General features: G+C 38.4%; 1 long non-coding RNA gene across 2 annotated transcripts in view; it reads left to right on the top strand.

Annotated features, from left to right (window-relative positions):
• Nucleotides 1–14,668, top strand: part of LOC147917651 (uncharacterized) — a 65,090-nt gene extending 50,422 nt beyond the window's left edge. For both annotated transcript variants that reach the window (XR_015551605.1, XR_015551604.1), the window contains exons 10-11: nt 7,738–7,839; nt 14,418–14,668. This is a non-coding gene — a long non-coding RNA (uncharacterized LOC147917651). The remainder of the gene's footprint in view (nt 1–7,737; nt 7,840–14,417) is intronic.
• The last annotated feature ends 2,935 nt before the right edge of the window (nt 14,669–17,603 follow it).

Here is a 17,603-nt window from a genome sequence, read left to right as displayed (position 1 = left end):
TCTCAGCCTTGTTGAGTGTAAGTCCATGTTGCTCAGCTCATGCATTATCTCCATCACCCCACTGTGGCCACATTGTTCAATAGCCCATTGGGCAATGACAAGTGTGGATGGAGAAAGAGACTGACTGGGATGCATAGAAAGTGACATCTTATCCACTTGATTGAAATCCTCCTCTCCTGAGGTCAACCATAGTGAGCATTTACGTTGGAAACAAAACCTTCATATTGTTTTGCCCACTGAGAGAGGTGTATTGACATACCTCTTCCCCAAATTTTATTGTCAGCAATTTACTAATCATATACCTGTCAAATCCCTGACCATCAAGGCAAAGCATTGGCCATTGTCCATGTAATGGTATATTCTTACACATATGGCCATTTCTCCTTTCAAGCAAATTGAAGAACCATGTGCACTGCATAAAGTTCTGCCCACTAGGAGAATTTCCTTTTCCCGCTATCCTTCAGAGAGGGGCTATAGTACTGCAGCTCTTCACTTTTGGGTGATAACAGCATTTTCTGCAGAGCCATCTGTAAACCAGGCCTGTGTATTTTCTTCCTCTGTCAACTGATCATTGGGAGCTGCCCATGAGGCCATAGGTGTATGCTAGGAGAGAGAAAGCAGTGTAGCAAGAGTAAGAACTACAATCATTTGTGACACTTCATCATGTGGATTACCTGTGCCTTCACTGTCTGCCCTAGCCTGATCACATATATACCACTTCCATTTGATGTTGCAGTGTTGCTGTGAACACCCAACAACAAAACTTGGTAGGTCAGATAACACCCAGTTCATGATCAGCAGCTCTGGTTTCATGGTAACATCGTAGCCCATTGTCAAGCAATCAGTCTCTGCTACAGACCAGTAGCAGGCCAAGAATTGGTCTCAAAAGTAAGGTAGTTATCTGAAGATGACAGAGTACCTTGCTGCAAAGTCCTAAACCCCTCACTGGCATTCACCTCTAGGGGCTGCCAAAGGCTCCAAATAGCATCCCTATCTGTCAGTGAAACTTCAAGAACCATTTGAACTGCTAGAATATATGGCTCAAGTGGCAGAGCAGTTTACACAGCAGCCTGGACCGATTGAAGAGCCTTCCCTTGTTCTAGGCCCCACTTGAAACTAGCAACTCTTCAAGTCACTAGATAAATAGAATGGAGTAACACAACCCAACAAGGAATATGTTGCCTCCAAAATCCAAAGAGGTCCACCAGGTGATATGCCGCTTTCTTGGTTGTAGGAGGGGCCAGATGCAACAACTTAATCTTCACCCTGAAAGAAGCATCCATAAATGCTACACAAAACTGAATTTCTAAAAATTTCTCTTAGGTAAAATTTCCCTGAATTTTAGTCAGACTTATTTCCCATCATCTACCATGCAAATTTACAAAAAAGTCCAGAGTAGTTACTATTTATGCTCACTGGGTGCTATCAGTATAATACCACCAGTGTAATAGCCAACGTGTTATATTTTGGAAGGAAAAAAATATCAGGATCGTTGCAAATTAAATTGTGATATTGGGCTGGAGAGTTGATATGCCTTTCTTGTAGGACATATCCTACAAGTGAAGATGTATTGCTGGCCTTACCAGCTGAAGGGAAACATGTTTGGTGTATCTTATTGATAGGTACAGCGAAAAAGTCATTAGCCAGATCAGTAGCTGCACACCAGGTACCAGGGGATGTGTCAATTTGCTCAGGCAATGAAACCACATGTGGTCCGGCAGCTGCAATTGGAGTCATCACTTGGCTAAGCTTGTGATAACCCACTGTCTTTCTCAAAGACCCATCTGTCTTCTACATAGGACAAATAGAAGAGTTGAATAGGGATTGGTGGAAATCAATGCTCCTGCATCCTTTAAATCCTTGAGGGTAGCATAAATCTCTGCAACCCCTCTAGGAATGTGGTATTGCCTTTGATTTAATGTATTTCTAGGTATAGACAGTTCTAATGGATTCCAATTGTCCTTTCCCACCATAGTAGTCCCCACTCCTCAGGTCAGGGAACCAATGTGAGGATTATGTCACCTGCTAAATATATCTATTCCAATTATGCATTCTAGAATTAGGGAAATAATCATAGCATGGTTCCTGGAACACATTGGATCTACTGTGATATGGACCTAAGCTAAAACTCCATTAATCACATGACTTCCAAAAGTCTTCACTCTGACTAAAGGGCCACAGTGACGTTTTGATCTCCTGGAAACCATGTCAGTTCAGAGCCAGTGTCCAGTAGTCCCAGAATTTTCTGATATTTTCCCCCAATATATAGTTACCCTAGTAAAAGGCAGTAGTACCTTTGGGAGCAAAGTAAAAAAGTATAAAATTTTCATAGTGTATCAGGGTCCTTCATCAAGAGAATCTGGTCACCCCTTCATTCAAACAGTCCTTGCTCTGTAAACTGGCTCAGGTATGGGAATTAATTGAGGGGCTGAGGCTGTCTATTTCTGTGATTCGAGATAGATTTTTGATTATTTGACCTAAAAATTTTTAGCTTATACAGATCAAGTAAGAATTTAGTAGGCTTCATCTTTTTTACTTCTAGGAACACCGTGGTTAATTAGCCAACCCCAGAGGTCTGTGTGAGTCAGACTATTCTGATTGCTGTCTTGACTCTAAAGTCTATGCATGGTAACATGGTGGTTGAGTGAATTCACTTGGCCCCTGCTACTCTGGGATCAAATTACTCCCATTGCTTTAGATTTTCCAATCCAGTGATGGTAGTTCCTACTATAAGATGTGGTCTAGAGAGAAGAGCAATCAAGGAGTTCTTTGAGAATGGTGGGGTTCCACTCACAAATTTATCAAAGCATAGTGAAAGATTTGTCTTGTGGACATTCTCCGTGTAGGTGAGTAGGTCGTTAATGACAAATCCATTCGAACATTCCAATCTCCCTAAGCTTTTGAATGCCTTCCTCTGCATTAAACCAATAAAGGTTGATCATTTTAATTTCACTCACAATGGGCCATCTTTTGATCCATCTTTTAGCCAACCAACCCAATTAACTGTTTCAGCCCTTTCTAACTCCCCACACTTCAACATTAAATGCAGAATCTCTGCTTAGTGGATCCATAGCAATAATTCAGCCTAATCCAACATTATGTTTCTTCCACCATTTTCCCACACCTTAAATATCCATACCCACACATAGTCCCCATATTTCTGCTTGTCTAATTTAGAAAACCCAAGTAGCTCTTTTGGAGTGTAGTGCACCTCCTCTTGGGTCACACTTCGTACCTCACCCTTAGTGGCCTTATTGGACTTGAGTCTAGTCATAGGAGGCAAATGCCTCAGGGGAGGCCATTGCCATAATCTCAGGCAATACAGGGTTAATACTCTCAGATGGAGGTGTAAAGACTGCTGGTACCACTGTGGACTGGGAGGCTGCTACTACTTGAGGTGGTGATGCTGCTGCCACCGGTGTTAAGGAGACTACTTCCATTGGCAAAGAAGGCTCATTAGAATTTGCTGGCTCAATGTTCTCAGCTTCTTCAGGTCTTCCCACATGTCCCTATTGCACAGTACAGGATTCCTTTCTCAATCAATGTCCTCAGTTTAACAGTAGACACCCCAGGAGTATTGAAGTTTAACTTGCATTGAAATTCAGCCAATCACAGTTGATTTTCTGCAGCCTTCACAGGAGGTAAATCTCTCCCTCAGGGTACACCTAGAAGCTCTTATGTAATTTATGCAACCCTTGAGCTGAATTTTCCAATCCCTGACTTTATCCACTTCTTCTACTACTTTTTCTAGCAGCATAGGGAGGGACCAACCAATGTTATTATATTTCTAAGTACTCCAAAAATGTTCAAAAGTATCATAAGCAGTTACTTGTCTCCTTGCTTCTTATAAGTGATCGATTAGAAATATTCAATGCAAATATTTGGCATATCTGTAAAAACAATTTTCACCATGAATGAGTGCTCTGTTTAATACTGGAAACAAAGTCATCAGTATCCTTTAATCTAATGAGATTAGAGAGTCAATTTCAGCCACGCCAGAAGCAATTCAGAAAACACATTCTCAACTAGAACCAATAGGGTGCACACACACACACACACACACACACATATATATTTAGACAAATTTAGATATGCACATTTATTTATATATATATTAAGATAGAGAGATAGACAGACAGATAGATGATAGATAGATGATGGATGGATAGATAGATAATTAAATGGATTTAAGAGAAAATTTATTATAGGAATTAGCTCAGGCATTTAGGGAGGCCAAGAAGTCCCATAATCTGCCATCTGCAATCTGGAGAAGTGGGAAAGCTGGAAGAATAATTCCATCTAAGTCTGAAAGCTTGAGACCCAGGGGGCTACTGGTTTAAGACCCAGAGTCCAAAAGACCAAGAACTAGGAACACTGATGTCCGAGGGCAGGAAATGATGGACATCCCAGCTCTAGGAGAGGAAAGATAATTGCTTTTCCTTTGTTTTTTATTCTATTGTTGACCTCTGTTTGGATTAGGTGATGCCTGCCCACATTGATGAGGGTGAATCTCTTTAATCAGTCTACTGAATCAAATATGCTAAATGTACTACATAAGAATGTATTTGCATTAAAGTTCAATAATTAGTTCAAATGTACTGAATCAAATCAAATTTAGTCTACTGAATCTACTCCCTTCTAGAAATACCCTCACAGACACATCAAGAAATAATGTTTTACCAGCTATATGGAATTCCCTTAGCCAAGTCAAGTTAACCCATAAAATTAACAATCACGTACTTCATAGAAATCTTTCAATAATCTCATTGTCTGGTTATTATGTTAAAATGTTGTATGCCACAGAAATAATTAATTTTCTTTTTTCAATGAGCTTTCATCAGAATTTAGCCATGACCATTTTAAGTCACTTGTCATTGACAGACAGTTATTGTTTTGCTTTGATTCTTTTCTGAAAGTGTTGATAATCAGTAACAGGGGGAAATGCTCCCTGGTGACTTCACTTCAGTAACTTTGAGACCATTCTTCTGGAATGAGTAAGAATTTTCCAGAACAAATAAAGACACTGATGGAGTCATAAAACTGTTAAACCAAGATCAAACAGAATAAGGATAAATTCTAAATGGCTGAATAAACTGATGAGAATGATTATAATTATATTTTTGTTTGAAAAGTTGTTTTTTTTTAAATGTTTTGTTTTCTAAATTAAAGAAATCTTTTTCTTTTATAGCTAGGTGTAACATTTAGGAATTTGCTAAAGTACATTTTTCTAAACAAAGATGCAATAGTTTCTTTTTCTCCCTAACTGATTCCTGCAGAATTCAAAAACTCTTATTGAATATTCTCATTTTTATGGCAATATAGTTATTTGCATAGGTTAAAGAAGAACCTGCTCTTGTAACATGACACAATTGGAAACATTGCGCATATAACCAAGGCTTTGATTGGAATGTCATATTTAAGACTGATGTACATGATCACATTTGACCAGACAGTTTTAAGAAACTAAGGTTGACTTTAAGGAGCTAATAATTATAAATTCCCCTGGAAAAACTGGTCTACAACTGGCTTATAGGGTTCCTCCCATTAAGGTGAGTGAAGAAGGTCACTTCCTGGCACACCCAGGAAAGTCAGGATATTTTGGGGACCTTGAGAAGAGAGCAATTTACTCAAATCTATAGCTATTGTAGGCAAAATCTGTGGCAAGTTCTTGAGTTGACTTCTTAGCCTTAAGAGGTTTGAAAACTCCCATCTGAGCTTCCGTATGAAAAGTTCCAGCAAAGGCTTATGTGGTCTTGCTGCACATAAATAATAAGACCCCATTTCATGATACTAGGTGTATTTTGTAAACAAATTACTCTTAATTTCTTTGAGGAATCTCCATACTTTTTTCCTTAGTGACTGCACCAGTTTGCACACCCACCAGCAGTGTATGAGAGTTCCTTTTTCTCCACATCCTTTCCAATACTTGTTATTTCTTGCCTTGTTAATGATAGCCATTCTGATGGGCATGAGGTGATAATATCATTGTAGTTTTGATTTGCATTTCCCTAATAATTAGGGAACATCTTTTTATGTTTCTGTTGGCCATCTGTATATCTTTGGGAAAATTTCTGTTCAGATCTTTTGCCCATTTTTTAATTGGATTTTTAGGTTTTTTGTTGTTGAGATATATGAGTTCTTTATATATTTTGGACACTAACCCCTTATCAGATATGTGGATTGCATATATCTTCTCCCAATTGTTGGGTTGTCTTTTTGTTTTATGTTTTCCTTTGCAGTGCAGAAGGCTTTTAGTTTGATGTAGTTCCATTTGTTTATTTTTTCTATTGTTTTCCTTGCCTGGTCAGCCATGGTACTTGAAAATATGCTGCTAAGACCAATGTCAAAGAGCATACTACCTATGTTTTCTTCTAGAAGTTTTATAGTTTCAGGTCTTACATTCATGTCTTTAATCCATTACAATCCAGCTATTCCACCACTATCCAAAGAACGTGAAAACATGAATGCATAAAGATATATGCACCCCTATGTTCACTGCAGCATGATTCACGATAGCCAAGCCTTGGAAGAAAGGTAGGTGCCCATCAAGAGACAAATGGATAAAGAAGATGTGGTATATATACACAATGGAATACTACTCAGCCATAAAAAAGATGAAATCTTGCTATTTGTGACAACATGGATGGAGCTCGAGGGTATCATGCTAAGTGAAATAAGTCAGAAAGAGAAAGTCAAATACTGTATGATCTCGGGCCGGCCCCGTGGCTTAGCGGTTGGGTGCTCGCGCTCCGCTGCTGGCGGCCCGGGTTCGGATCCCGGGCACGCACCGACACACCACTTCTCCGGCTATGCTGAGGCCGCGTCCCACATGCAGCAACTAGAAGGATGTGCAGCTGTCACGTACAACTATCTACTGGGGCTTTGGGGGGAAAAAAATAAATAAATAAAATCTTTAAAAAAAAATACTGTATGATCTCACTCATAAATAGAAGATGAAAAAACAACAAACAAATACATAGAGACAGAGATTGGATTGGCAGTTACCAGAGGGGAAGGGAGGAAGAAGGAAGGTAAAAGGGGTGATTAGGCACATGTGTGTGGTGATAGACAGTAATCAGTCTTTGGGGGGTGAACATGATGAAACCTATACAGAAAAAGATAATTACGTACATCTGAAATTTATATAATGTTTTAAACCAATGATACCTCAATAAAGAAAATTAGTTTTACTTAGATTATCTCTGATAGAAACATTGGTATTTTACAGAGAAAATTTATGTTTCGATGGAAAACTATAACGTACCTTTGTGGGCTCCATCTCGCACATTTTGTCAGTCGTTGGCAAATCTTCTATTCTTCTAGTTTCTTCCAATATCTGGCTGCAACTCTCCAAATTAACATTTCCAATTTTTCTGCTTTCTGACTTGAATGATTGAGAAGTAAAATGGCACTAATACCAAAGCTCTCCAAACATAAGCTGAATGACATGCTAAAGAAAATTCAAGGAAATCACTGCAATAGAACATGTATGGGCAACCTTCAGGCCTGCTGTCCAGTCAGCCACACACAGTTAATCAGAACCCATCACCACAGTGTGCCATCACCATAGACATTCAAACTTCAAACCAGGAAATCAATTGGATGTCACTGCTATCCTCAGTCCACCAAATAAAGATGCTTTGAGCAGAAAATCTAGAAATCTTCTTGCCTCACTGCTGGCTGGAATCAAAAATTTGGTTTTCAACATTAATTTTTGTTTTTCTTTTACTTTCAAAGAAAATATTCCTCATTAAATGCCTGATGGTGAGCACTATCCAGCAAATATCCTCTATTACCAAGTCTCAAGAGATTATTCAGCAGATCATTAAAGATTAAAAGGTAATTGAACAAAAAATTGAATTATATTTTTCACAGGGAAAGAAGAATGTCTCTTTTGTTGAACTAGATGGGGGACTGACAAAGAATCTGTGCTTGACCAAACTTTAGTCAGACTCCTGAAACTTCTCCTAGGCCCATCTGTGAACCTTCTTCTAAAATCCTTATCAAGAACCCTGCTAAATCAGATTAACAAGAGTCCCTCACACTCCATGTCTCATCACCCTCCATTATCTAATCAAGGTTCTCCTCCTCTGCAATTCAACTGGTGATATATAACTAGTCTGGCTTTTTTTCAGCAAGAATCATGTTAGATTGGTGTAGCCAGGATTTCTGTTACCCTTGATGTTTCTACTTCATATTATTACATTCACCGGCCTCCACCAGGTCTCTTGGTTATAAATTCCCTCTTGTCCATGCTGTATTGGGAATTGAGCAAGGTTCTATACTGAAGTCTCTTTTCCACTATTACAATTGTCCTGAATAAATCTGATTTTCCAGCTTTAACTATTTTTCAACTATAGTTTTTCTTTGATGGTACATATAAAAATAACCCCAGCCAGTACAATAATTCCTTGCTTTGCCTGTTGATTCAAAGGCAAGAGGAGACCAGTGTGGCCAAGTGCTAGTGTTTACTTCAGTTCAGGAAAACCATTGTTTTGTCTCCCAGTGGAAGCATTACTTCCTCTGGAACAAAGACCTCTAGGTTGGCAGAGCATAAAGTCACAGGAAGAGGAAGGAAAAATGTTACTAGTGGGTACTAGGGGAAATATTGAGTGAGGTCCCTTGCATTTCCACCCCTTGACTGTGGGATCTGTGAATCTTGGCAATTTTTTAAAAAGCACCATATATTGGATGCTAATTCAAAGAATATACAGCCTTCTGGAGAAACTTTCCACAGCACTGCGATATATTTGCACCTAGCTGGTACTGTAACTGAGTCTTCAATAGGCCCTCCCACCATTCTGTGATGCCAGCTGTTTAAGGATGGTAAGAAACATGGTGAGATCAGTAAATTGCATGAACATGGGACCATTGCTGTACTGTAAAGTGAGGTCCTTAATTCCAAGGAATGTTGTGTGGAATATCATGACAGTGGATAAGGCATTCTAAAACTCCACAGATGGTAGCTTTGGCAGAAGCATTGCATGCACATAAAGCAAATCTGTATCCAGAGTCAGTGTGTATTCCAGAAAGGACAAAATGCTACTCTTTTTATGATGGAAGCAGTCCAGTCTAATTAACCTATCATCATATAGCTGGCTGAACACCCTGAAGAAAGGTGCCATATCAGGGACTCAGTGTTGCTATCTGCTGCTGGCAGACTGGGCACTTGGCATTGGTGAGTGGAAATCCATGTTTCTGATCCCATGCGTAACCTCCATTATTGCCATTATGGTTACCTTGTTCATGAGCCCTTTGGGCTATAACAGAGGTGCCTTGGCAAAGAGGCTGACTGGTATCCACAGAACATGTGATCCTATCCACTTAATTATTGAAATCTCCCTCTCTGCTGTCACTCTTTGCTGAGCATTCACATAGATACAAATATATTCATTAATTTTTACCCAGTGACAGAAGTCTATCCACATGCCTCTTCCCTAAGTTGAATTGTCACTGGTTTTCCAGTCATGTTCCTTTCAAGTCCCTGACCATCAAGTCAAAGCATTGGCTATAGCCCATGAATAAATGTATAATTCCATGTTGGCTATTTATCCTTCCAAGCAACGTGAACAATTAGGTGCCCTGCATAAAGTTCTGCCAACTAGGAGGATTTCCCTTCACTACTGTCCTTCAGGGATATCCCAGAAAGGGGGTAGAGTGCTACAGCTCTTCACCCTCAAGGGTGCCTGCATATCATGTAGAACCATCTGTACACCAGGCTAATTTTTTCTTCCACTGTCAACTGATCTTAGGGAGATCCCTATCAGACTATAGGTGTGGGCTGGGAGTGAAAAGGCAGTGTAGCAGGAGTAAGAACAATGGGCATTTCTGACTTGTAACATGCTTATGCCTTTGGATACTGACTGAGCCCAATAATGGATATACCACTTTTGATTCATGATAGAGTATCAATGTGCATTCTCATCTTTAAGCCTCAGTAGGTGAGAAAATGTACAGTTCATGATGGCAGCTCAGGTAATGTGGTAACTTGGTAGCCCATGGTCAAGCATTCAATCTCTGCTAAGACCTAGTGGCAGGTCAAGATTTGTTCTCAAAAGGAGAATAGTTACCTGAGAATAATAGCAAGACGCTCTAAAAACCTCAATGCGTGCACTGTGACTCAATTATAGGGCATGCCAAGGCTCCAGAAAGCAACCCTATCTGCCAGTGAATCTTCAGAAACCACTGGGTCTCTTGGACTATATGGCCCAAGTGGCAGGGCAGCTTGAACAACAGTCTGGATATGTTGCAGAGCCTTCTCTCATTCTGGGCCCTACTCAAACCTAGCAGCTTTTCAGGTTATTCGATAAATAGGCCAGAATAATAAACCTAAATGTGGAATATGTTGCCTCCAAAATCCAAACAGGCTTAACAGCCATTGTGCCTCTTTGTTGTAGGAGGGGTCAGATGCAACAACTAATTGTTCACCTTGAAACGGGTATCTGGACATACCCCACACCTTAGGCCCCTAGAAATTTCTCTCAGGTAGAAGACCCCTGAATTTTATTTGAATTTATTTCCCACCCTCACATGCAAATGTCTTACTAATAAGTCTAGAGAAGTTTCTATTCCTGTTCACTAGGTTAATTCAGCATAATGTTTCAATGTAATGGATCAGTATGATATCTTGTATAAGGGAAAGGTGATCAAGACCCTGAAAACTAAATAGGGCTGGATAATTGATATACCCCTGAAGTAGAACAGTGAAGGTATATTGCAGGTCTTGCCACCTGAAAGGAAACTGCTTCTGTTGGGTCTTATGTACAGGTATGGAGAAAATGCATGTTCCAGACCAATAGCTGCTTCTCAAGTACTAGGGGATGTGTGAATTTGCTCAAACAGTGAAACTACATCTAATACAGCAACTGAAGTTAGGATATCCTTTGGTAAGATTTCCTTAATCCACTGTTATTCTCCAAGATCTGTATGTCCTTTGCATAGATCAAATAGAAGAGTTTTGGGAGATGTAAGGGAATCACCTTTCAAGTCATTAATGGTGGCCCAAATCTTTGCAATTCCTCCAAGAACGTGGTATTGCTTTTGATTAATTCTACTGGGTAGAGTCAGATCAAATGGCTTCCATATGGCCTTTTGCACCATAATAGCCAACACTCCACAGATTAGGGAACCAATTAGGAGATTCTGCCAGCTTCTACATATCACTGTTGCAATAATGCATTCTAGATCTGGGAAATAATCAGAGCATGGATTAGAGGGACCTCCATACCCACTGTAGATGAACCTCCATAAAACTCCATTGATCATCCAACCCCCCAAAAGCCCCTGTTATGACTGGAAGGCCATAGTGACTTTTTGGGTCTCCTGAAAAAAGTGTTAGATCAGAGCCAGTGCCCAAGTAGTCCCTGAAATGTGTGATTATATCCTTCCCCCAATTCACTGTTACCTTGGTAAAAGCCCATAGTCTCGTTGGAGAAGGCTGAGAGAAAGGTCAACACTAAATTTTTGTTAATGAAATAGGGTCCTTCCTCAAGGGGACATAGTCTCTCTTCATTCAAGGAGTTCTGGGTCTGTAAACTGGCTCAAGTCGGGGAATTGATTGATGGGCTGTGACTCCCTAGTTTTATAATTCAACCTACACTTTTGTTTACTTGACCTAGACCTTTTCTGCTTATATATATATATAGAGAGAGAGAGAGTAAGATTTTAGTAGGCGTCCTATCTCTTCCTCTTTCTAGGAATGCATCATTAACTAGCCAAAGTCATGGGTCTCTGTTAGTCAGAATATTCTGATTGCTGCTTTGTCTCTGTTATCCAGTATAGTAGCTACAACTGACACATGGTCACTGCCACCCCAGGATCCAATTATTTGAACTGCATTTGATTTTCCAATTAGGTGGCTGTGGTTCCCACCATAAGTTCGGGCCTACAGAGAATAGAAATCACACAGCTCATCAAAGAAATAGGGCTGCTCTTTCAAATTTATTTAGCAATGTATTGATGAAAGATGTGTCTTCTGGACCCTCCCAGTGTGGATAAGTCTTAAATGACAAATACACTCTAACATTCCTATGGTCCTAAGCTTTTGAATACCTTCCTCCACATTAAACCAAGGGAGTTTGAGTTTGTCCATTTCACACATGGTGAGCCAAATTTTGGACTATGTTTCAATTAACCCTCCCAATAAACTGTTAGAGCCTTTTCCAAGAGCCTGAGCTGCAATATTAAATACAGAATCTCTGTTTCATGGACCCAAATCAATAAATTCAGCTGATCCAACTTTATGTTCTTTCCACCATTATCCCACACCCTTAATATCCATTTCCAGTCATATTCCATATATTTCTGCTTATATAAATTAGAAACTTAAGTAGTTCTTTGAAATGTAGCACACTTCCTCTAGAACATGTTATGCACCTCACCTTTAGTGGCCTGCTGGGACTTGTGTCTAGTCATAGGTGGCAACTGCCTCAGGAGAGGCCATTACCATTTTCTCAGGCAATTTAGGGTTAATCCTCTCAGACAGAGGTAGTAAGCCTGATACCACTGTGGACTGGAAGGCTGCTACTGCTTGGGGTGGGGATGCCACTGCCAATGGTGTTGGAGAGGCTACATCCACTGTGGGTGGTGAGAAACTTCCATTGATGAGGAAGACTCATCACAATTTATTGAATTGATGTCTCAGCTTCACCACGATTTTCCCACATGTCCAATCCCCACATACAGTATCTCGCCAAAAAATGCCCTAGATTTTATAGCAGACACCCTAGAAGTCTGGGAATTGGTCTTGTTAAAATTCATCCAATTGTAGATTGATATGTAGCAGTTTCAGCTCTGAAGGGAGATAAGTCTCTTCCTCAAGAAGTTTTTAGGTCATTGATGCAATGCTTGAGGTGAGAACTTAATTCTAAGCTCATCTTTTTGTTTCACTACTTTGTCCAGCAACATTAGGGGGAATCTACAAATGTCATTATATTCCTTAGTTTTCCAAAACTGTGCAAAAGTATCATATAATAAGTTACTTAGCTCCTTGCTTCTTATAAATGTTTGATAAGGAATCTCCAATGTAGATATTTTGTGTATCTATAAACAGTTCACACCATTACAAAGTAGTGCTCTGTTTACTACTAGAAATGTGTCATTAGCATCTTTAAATCTAATCAAATTAGACAGCAATTCCAGAATTCCCAGAACCAATTCAGAAAACTAGTCTAAAATTCTGGTCTTTAAAACTATTTTCTGTTCCAAAATCTATATTAGTCAGAGTTCTCCAGAAAAACAGAACTTATAGTAGATGGATGGATAGATAGATAGATAGATAGATAGATAGATAGATAGATAGATAGATAGATAGATAGATAGATAGATAGATGGACGGACGGATGGACAGATAGATAGATAGATAGATAAAGAGGATATTTACTATAAGAACTCTGCATACTACCAAAAACACACTAGTCTCTTTCCCAGAAAAGCAGGTAAAATTCTTGAGTGATGTTTACTATTCTCCTAGATATTGCTGAAGAAATAGTAACATAAAATTAATAATACTGAAATACTATGATATAATGTCAATATGTCTCATATTACATCATAAGGAAATAAGAGGATACAAAACTAAGACTTTTTTAATGTATATATGTATACACAAATATATTCATAACAAAATAAGGAGGAAATACTCATGACAATTACAACCCTCCTTTTGTAACTGGTCATATGATAGCAGTTGACATTTATAACTACCTTCTGCTACTACTGTAATGTGTTCCCTTTGCTTCAGCAAGCATCTCCGCATGTCTTGGTTCTTTACCTGGTGAGGTGACCCAAACCTTCATTTCTGAAGGGTCTGGGCTGTTACTAGTTCTGCTTGGGTTGGGTTGTTGTAATTTCCCTTGACCTTAATCATAGGGAATGGTAATAATAAGAGAAACTCTAAGGGATATCATGTATTACAGATACACTCTTTCTTACTTCTACTGTTGATTAGTTGCCAAGTTTCCCTTTGGTAATGATGCAGATTCTTTCTTCACCAAATATTTGTTAAAAGTTCCTGAACCTTCTCCAATGCCTATCTGTGTACTTCCTTGCAAAATCCTTAGCAAGAACCCTGATAAGTCAGTTGAGCTATGGTCTTTCATCTTTTTTGTCTGATCACCCTCATATCTAATCAAATGTCACATCCTCCATCATCCACCAGGTGATGTCTGAACAATTTGGCCTGTCCTTGGCAAGAACTCTGTTAGATTAATTTAGCCAAAATCCCCATTACCCTTTATGTTTTCTCCTAGGAAATTTCCAACCACTGAGATCCATCAGCCTTCCTGGATACAAATTACCACCTGCCAATGCTATATTTGGATTTGAACCTGTTTCTATACTGAGATCTTTTTTCCTCTATTGCAATATTCTGAAGAAAATCTCTTTCCCCCTTTAAAACTCTGTTTTTTCTTTGACAGTTGTAACGCCACAATTGGATAGATCTGATTCTTCTTTGGAGCCCTGGAATCCTCCCCCAGAACCCTAACTGTGTACCCTTGAAACTTTCATCTTCACTCCTGGTTGATCAAGGATCCTTTGGTGAGTTCAACTCCTAAAATATTGGTCCAGTTAAATGACCCTTGAAGCTGGTATGGTTAGATTTGGGTTCACAAGATTTCGAGCATGCTCTAGAAGATAGGTTAGAGTCCCAGACAAGGAGAGGTGGGTTAGAGTCTAATATTTCTCTCTAAGAAACTGGGTTACAGTCCCAGATGAGCACAAGCTGTGTTCGAGTCCCAAGTTTCTCTGTTCATAAGTATATAATACCACTAGTTAAGAACATGAGAGCTTCTCAGTGAACTAAAAATTCACTTCTTGAACCCCTGCTGACTACATGCTCCACCAATTCTGTCTGCTTCTTTACCTGTTGGCATTATTTTATTAAGGATAATTTGGAAAGTCATTGGCCTTTTTGGGAAACATGGTCTTCCGAAATTTACTCCTCTAAAATTTCTCCCTTCTCATCATTCTGCTTTTCCTTCCTCCTTTTACTATTTTGGATCTTTCCTCCAGTCTCTATGAATCCTTTATATGACCTCCTTCAGACAACTACCTCCACTGTCCCTCTGTTCATCAGCCAGAATTTTCCCTTCCCACTTCAGTCCCTCAGCTCCCTCTGTCACTAGAACCTTAGGTTCCCTACCCTCCATTGAGGGCTATCAAGGGACTAAAAGGACCCCCAAAGCAACTACCTGAGAATGAAAAGAGAAAAAAAAGTTATTTAGAAACAGATCTGGATGTTTGTCAACTCACATGGGTTTAAAGACATCCAAACAGCTGCTAGATGTCTACTCAGTCACTACCCTAAAATTTAGTCCACAGCCTCCATCAGATTACATGTAAGGGCAAAAGAAAATCTTAAAAGTTTCTCCACAAATATTGGTAAACAGGTAACCTTAATTTGTCCCATTTGCCAGCAGCACAGTTCAAATGTAAATATAAAGTAAAAAACAAGTGAGATTGTACTACTGTATTTTATTGTCAGGACTAAAATTTTAGAATGAAATCTACATTTTTGCATTTCTCTGAAAGTTTATGTATGTATCTGTTTGTATGTATATATCCATGTATATATCCATTTAGTTAGGTATATGTGACATATTTGACCTCTGGATGATATTTATAAATTAATTTATAAAACCACTTAAAGGAGTTCTATTCAAATTGGCTTAAAGATAAATGAGGGGTTCTGTAAATTAAATATTCCTAAAACTCCCAGAAATGTAGACAAAATCCAATTTTTTAAAGTTCCCTTTACCTGGAACAATTATTGAAAATAAAGCTAGTTTTAAAAATTGATGGTAAAATAAAAACAGATATATCTTCAGAGTTGTCAACATAAGTATATTGTAAACATAATTTTTTTTTTCCATCTAGGTTTACTACTTAAACAAGCTTATGTTATCTCTACCAGGTGTTTAAGATCATGAACTGTAAATCTAACCTAAAGAACAAAGGCAAATTAAAAATGAGTTGCTTGATACATGTCAAGCATGGTAGTAAGAACAAGTGAATTAAACAGATGTATGTTGTATAAAAATTTATAAATTAACTTTTCAGTAATAATCACGTTTTATATTATGTCTGCATGAATATAGTTCCACAAATCTTTCTGATAACCTGAAACCTTAAAGCTATACTAAGGTAATATAAATAATGGATATTCATTGAAAATCAAGATCATTTCCACATAAGATAAAATATTGAAATAGTAATTGCTGAACATAAATTTATGTCTTTTGTCTTCTTTTTTTTTTTTTTTTTAAGATTTTATTTATTTATTTTTCCCCCAAAGCCCCAGTACACAGTTGTCTGTCATAGCTGCACATCGTTATAGTTGCTGTATGTGGGACGCGGCCTCAGCATGGCCGGAGGAGCGGCGCCTTGGTGCGCACCCGGGATCCGAACCCGGGCCGCCGGCAGCTGAGCGCACGCACTTAACCGCCAAGCCACGGGGCCGGCCCATTTGTCTTCTTTTTTAAGTATAGCATAGAGAAATTAAATATGTTTGGGTCTATTAATAAACATGATATCTGTACCAAGAAAAGGAATATACCTCTAGAAAATTATGAAATGATTTATCTATAAATTTGCTACAAAATGATAGTATGTGGCAGTCAGTTAAAAATTGCATACTTCCTGTTTTACTCCATAAAAGAAAGGTTACTAATGGTTAAAAAATACATGCTCCCCTGTGTTCATTGCAACGTTATTCACAATAGCCAAGACTTGGAAGCAACCTAAGTGCCCATCAAGGGAAGAATGGATAAAGAAGATGTGGTATATATACCCAATGGAATACTACTCAGCCATAAGAAACGATGAAATCCAGCCATTTGTGACAACATGGATGGACATTGAGGGTATTATGCAAAGTGAAATAAGTCAGAGGGAGAAGGTCAAATACTGTATGATTTCCTTCATTAAGTAGTAGATAATAACAACAATAAACAAACACATAGAGACAGAGATTGGATTAGTGGTTACCAGAGGGGAAGTGGGGAGGGAGGAGGGCGAAAGGGATAGTTAGGCACATGTGTGTGGTGATGGGTTGTAATTAGTATTTGGGTGGTGAACATGATGTAATCTATGCACAAATAGAAGTATAATGATGTACACCTGAAATTTATACAATGTTATAAACACTGTTACTGCAATAAACAAAAAATTAAAAAAATAATAATTAATAAATAAATAAATAGCAGTCCCTAATAAAAAAATTCTAATCAATATTTGTAAATGATAGTACTAGGAATAAAAACTGTAAAGAAAAACTAACTCTGTATACAAGAAAATTAAGATCTGTTATTGATAAGGAAAGATATGAAGGATGTTTTTGTTAAGGGTAAAAGAGAGTATCTTTATCCTAATGTAGAACAATTCATTGTTTCAGAATGAAAACGAAGATAAAGACAAAAACTGAATGGCTATATATAAATATGTATGTTTTAAAGTATAGAATGTTTATGAGAAAGAAATCTTGCAAAAAGAATCTTGTGTCATCAAAGCTGGCACAGGTTAGATTAATTTATTTATAAGTTTTTTTTAATTTGCCTTATATTAAATAGTACACTGATGCAAATACAAATTTGATTCTCTCTCTA

This window comes from Ceratotherium simum, chromosome 3 (genome assembly GCF_057802395.1).
Source record: "Ceratotherium simum simum isolate JZ-2026a chromosome 3, ASM5780239v1, whole genome shotgun sequence".
Classification (NCBI taxonomy): domain Eukaryota; kingdom Metazoa; phylum Chordata; class Mammalia; order Perissodactyla; family Rhinocerotidae; genus Ceratotherium; species Ceratotherium simum.
This window is presented reverse-complemented; position numbering and strand designations above follow the sequence as displayed.